The sequence below is a fragment of the Crinia signifera genome, chromosome 2, assembly GCF_055691185.1.
Source record: "Crinia signifera chromosome 2, ASM5569118v1, whole genome shotgun sequence".
Classification (NCBI taxonomy): Eukaryota; Metazoa; Chordata; class Amphibia; order Anura; family Myobatrachidae; genus Crinia; species Crinia signifera.
The window spans coordinates 21,832,016-21,837,429 of NC_139218.1; the positions used below are offsets into that span (position 1 = coordinate 21,832,016).

The following is a 5,414-nucleotide window of genomic DNA, read 5'->3' on the forward strand; positions in this document are numbered from 1 at the left end:
CCTCACGCCGCTCTGCTCATCAGTCACGCTTTCGCTGCAGCTCTCCTCTCTGCTCTCAGGTCAGTCTTTTATGCCCTCCTTCCTCACGCCGACACCACGGGGCTCACCTCTGACCCCTGTTCCTTCGCGCCATTCCAGCGCCAGGCAGGCTCCTTTCACGTGAACAGGAGCTGGGCACTCACTGGGCTCATTAACCCCTTCCGTGCCTGCTAGGCAGGAAAAGGATTTCTGGTCAATAAATTCCACCTGAGGCACCACACAAGGGGCACCACGGCAGTGGGGTGCCACACTTGTGCTGGCTGGATGGATGAGAGAGCCACGAAGAATGGATAGTTTAGTGATGGGAGGTGCTAACAAACAGAACCCTCATCTCTGCTGTCAAATATCATGCTAGCATCGGATGATTTGATGAGAGTCAGAGGATCATGCGATAGCTTCCTCTAAGATGAAAGAGGACGGGGAGGGATAGGGATGAGGGAATAAGAGCCCTTAGGGCTTTAGAGAAAATTCATTTTATGAAGAAAAAATGGTAAATGTACCCACGGTCCCTAGATAGGAGGGAGATTGGTCCCTAGTGTCAATGTATATGTTACAAAAGACACCAGAAACAAACCGGGGAGTCCAGTTATTGATTGGGGTAATTAGGGCTGAGAATAATGAATGATTCAGTCCTTAGAATTCTGTGCTGCAGTAGATATAAACACAACTTGGTAGTAAGTGTGAGGTCTCCCAACAGACCATGTGGATGTAATCAGACACTGATTAAACGGGTAGTATTAGGTATCAGACGTCTAAATGACATGCATGAGTGATAGGTTACTATAAATCACAGAGAACCACAATGCAGAGTGTTTTGGAAAACAGGTATTAGCAATATAACCTGGAGAGAATGTATGCTGTCACCAGGTATGCAGGGTTAAATACAAGCACAAATGCAGTAGGCAAATCAATAACTTGCAACTAAGGGGTTAATATTCTACTAGTACCATTTCAGTCCTTAGAATTCTGTGCTGCAGTAGATATAAACACAAATTGGTAGTAAGTGTGAGGTCTCCCAACAGACCATGTGGATGTAATCAGACACTGATTAAACGGGTAGTATTAGGTATCAGACGTCTAAATGACATGCATGAGTGATAGGTTACTATACATCACAGAGAACCACACTGCAGAGTGTTTTGGAAAACAGGTATTAGCAATATAACCTGGAGAGAATGTATGCTGTCACCAGGTATGCAGGGTTAAATACAAGCACAAATGCAGTAGGCAAATCAATAACTTGCAACTAAGGGGTTAATATTCTACTAGTACCATATAGACAAATCTAGTGATCAAGCAGATAAATATGCAGATAATGCTATTAAATGCCACACAGACTCATGCAGTCTCACTTTAGAGAATCCCTCTTTTCAAAATTAGGTGGGTATTAAAGGGAACAATAGGGATGATTGTTGCCCGTGAGACCAGGGTGTGGGGGGTTAACCCCGTTACCTGCGCCGGCTGCGGCCGGTGGGGAGGACACTGCTCTTGAGTTGGGTGCAAGTCCAGGGCAGGAGCATGGGAGGCTGCAGAGGGTGCTGGCCGTGTGGTGCGCACTATTGGGCCATGTGCGGGGTGACAGCGGGACGGCTGGAAGATAACTCCGTCACACCCCTGTGACCAAGCTTTACGCGAAACACGTGTCAGGACGCACGTGGTCACGCCCACCGCCCCCACCAGTGCCGGCTGAAAACTCCAAACTGAGACGGAGTTATCTTCCAGCCGTCCCGCTGTCACCCCGCACACGGCGCAATAGCGCGCACCACACGGCCAGCACCCTCTGCAGCCTCCCATGCTCCTGCCCTGGACTAAACTATCTATTCTTCGTGGCTCTCTCATCCATCCAGCCAGCACAAGCACTCCTGCAATGCTACATGGGTAACAGGTCTGCCTTGCTCTGAACGGTTAGGACAGCAGAAGCTTACTTTGGCTCACCCTCAAAATTGACATCGGAATTAACCAGCGAGGGCCATACAGCCATACTTCACTGGACCGCCTGTAATCCATCCGAACACAGAAGCTAAGCAGTGAGAGGCTGGATAAGTACCTATATGGGGGACCTATAGGGAATATCCAGTGCTGTATTCATCCACTGGGGCAGTACGCCTGTTAATACTGTTGAGGTGCAGCCACAACAAACTTGGACCCCCTCCTTCTCTTTTCCTCTCATGCCCCAACTGTCCATACCCATCTCTGCCGACACTGTGGTGGATATCGTAGTGGTGGTGCGCAGTGACCTATGCCCTGTCCGATTGCCGATACCGTATATTATATATAAAAATTGGTACTAGGCAACACTCTACCGAAACATTTTCGCTCTTGTTGAATTATCTTTATTCTTGATATTGTCATAATAAGTGGCGGGAGTCCATCACGTATGGTGCTCTCCGATAATCACATAAATGGTGTGTGGATATAGTTATATGAACCTATTTTATTAATTAAGCTTTCAATTAAAAGTTACGTTTTATTGTTACATCATCTGTACATCCATTTAACTGTATATTATATCAAGTGTGCCCCAAAAACCTTGTTGGTTCTTCTTTAGTCTTCTTCTATAGACTACCTCCATTCTCAGTTGATATTCTGAACTTTTTCTTGGGAGCACCACCAACCAGTAAAACAGCCTGTCAGGGTCTTTCCCGCACGGCTTTCCTCTTATGTTGGTTTACTTCAATTAACAACGCTTAAATTATACCCAGTAATTCTTCCCCCAAGCCTGTGCCAGCCCAACCCCTATCTCAAACCAGTAGGGAAGCCCCAGAAATACCGCAATTAAATTTGGACTGCACCAGCGGTGGGAGCTCACCTCTGTGGATCAGGAGCCTGTCCCCTCATTCCAAACAGCAAGTAAATTCTGTTTTGCAAAGCAGCATCTAACCACTATGTGCACTTAAAGTGGGGACTGTATCTATACTAACAAACGTTAATAACAACTTATCAAGCCCTAAGACTAACCATCTGGATGATTGCATGCATAAACTAACCTGCTAAATACTAGTATCCAAGGGGAATTGTTTGTCATTTATGTATGTATGTCCTGTCCATGTTGCTGGCCACAACACAATTTTTATGAAATTTTAAAATAAATATACAATTTATTCTGCACAAGCGCTGCTTGAAATCTTTGTTTTCATCGTTTTCTTTTGCCTGTAACGTCTAGCCAGCATCGGGCTCCCTATAGACGGTTTGGGAAGGGGTGGCAGTAAGGTCCTCAGGTCCTAGTACCTTTTAGTTTGTGGAATACAACCACGCAGGCGCATTGGACTGTTACAGGGCATTACCGTTACTGTACTGAGACATTTCCACTTTTCACCAAGCGCCTGGGATGCTCTTTGTACAACTTTTGAAACACCTTCAGTCTTTGCCGTGTGCAGAGCCTTCCATAGGATTTCCAAGTCAACTGAATTTAGTTCCTCATAAGATATGAAGTCCTTTATTGCTGTTATATGCCTCACAACTGCCCAAGCTTCTGCAGATGCAGGAAACGCTTTTATTGCTTCAAGTAGCAAGGACTTCAGATGGCGTTTCTTAGCCAGTTTGCGATAAATGGCCGTTATGTCCCTTGTGTCCCACCACTCGGTGGCACCTTCCAGGACAATGGCCCTGCAGCCCAGGTGGGGAAGGCAGTGGCCGAGGCAGACTGCTGCAGCTGATACGATTTCTGGGTTATAGCTGTGCAGATTGACCAATAATGTGCTGCAATGTTCATCAATCAATCTGGTGATGGAACTGAATGGAAGCCTTCTGGATTGCTGGACTAGCTCACCAAACAGCTTAGTTGCACATAGTCGGGTGCTTGGTTGTTTATCATTGAGATACTGTGCGATGTGGCTGAGTATGTCATCATCGTATTTGTACCAAGCTTTCTCCTTATGCAACTCCAGAATGGCCAGCAATGGTTCTAGGATCATGTAGACCGAGTTCTGATTTTCTTCTTTCTTTAACTCGCGCACGAGTGCCCCTGTAAGGGCTTTTCTGAATTTTATAGTCAGATTTATAAAGGTCTTTGTGGTGTATTTAATGCAGTCTAAAATCTTTTGGCGCGTATAGATATTAACGCCGTCCATTATGCGCAATAGATCATTGAGGAGTCCTTTATGTAGGTCTCTTGGCAGACTCAATGGAAATGACAGGAGAGATGCGCAAATTGTGACACTTGTTTGTTTGGTGTCTACATCCTTCGAGTCCCATAGTGGCCTAAGAAGTCCCAACATCTCTGTGCATTTCCCAGTTTTGATCATTTCCATAACAAAGTCATCCAGAAGTTCAGACTCGTTATACAGACTGCCAGATAGATCTTTCCGGTACACTGCTTCGGGACCATAGACAATGAGCTTGGCCTTGGGGTGCTGGTCTACGTGGCTGGCATCGGTGCTGGGTGTTGTTGGTCTCTGCTGGTGGTCGGCCAGTAAGGTAGACACTTGGTGTATAGTGGCTGTTATGATCTCTTGGACCTCAGCACAATCCACGTTTTGCACTTCCCAGTTAGCTAGCACAGTGCGGGCTTTTGTGAACAATAGGACAATATTTGGCTCTTTCATGCCATTACCTCCGAAGGCCACAGAGGCATTATTGATGAACATGGCAAATACCTTTTGGGTGCCAGGATGAGTTGCGGCTACCATGTTGTCACATATTTCCGCTAATAAATACACCTTCCGATTGAAGGGAACGGTGGGATAAGACATTATAGCAGTTAGGGTGGTAAATATAGACAGACACGAGGAGTACCCGATGCTTTGAACGGTAGTCACAAGCTCCTCAATAGTGGCCTCCATGTAGTCCCGGGCTAAGTAATAAAGGACTTTGCTGGCTGAAAGCCAAAGGCCCTCACTGTTGACACACTCTGCCCCTAGCATTGTCTTTACAACGGCCGGTATGATGTTGCTGAATAAGCTGCTCACATCCGTTCTTAGCCGTAAGACGTGGCTCAGAAAGTCAAAGATCACGTGTCTGTCTGTAAGGGCCATCCAGTGCATCTCCTTCCTGATGACATGATTTATCGTGCGGATCTTCTGCACAAGGCCCTCCAATGGCATGCAGGCAATGATATCAGGCAGACATCTCTTCATCACATGAGAGTAGATGGGTTTCAGTTCATCCAGGATCTTCTTACTGGAGTTTAGGTTCATAGTAAATTCTTTTTTTTTTTTTTTTTTTTTTTTTGTGTCTAAAAAAATAAATAAAGGGTTATCTACTGTGGTACAATTACTAAGCCTCGTTCTGTGTAAGAGAGGAGAGCTCCTCATACGTGCAACTAAATCTATATTATCTGGTTATTTGACTATGATCAAAAAACAAGTGCTTATACATTCAACCTCTCACAGTTATTGACTCTATGGTCTGCTGACCTATTCCAATATCCCCAAATG

The 5,414-nt window shown here is 45.6% G+C and overlaps 1 pseudogene; it reads left to right on the plus strand.

The window, feature by feature from the left end:
- The first annotated feature begins 2,008 nt into the window (after window positions 1-2,008).
- LOC146061893 (5S ribosomal RNA) lies at window positions 2,009-2,127 on the plus strand (annotated as a pseudogene).
- Window positions 2,128-5,414: the final 3,287 nt, after the last annotated feature.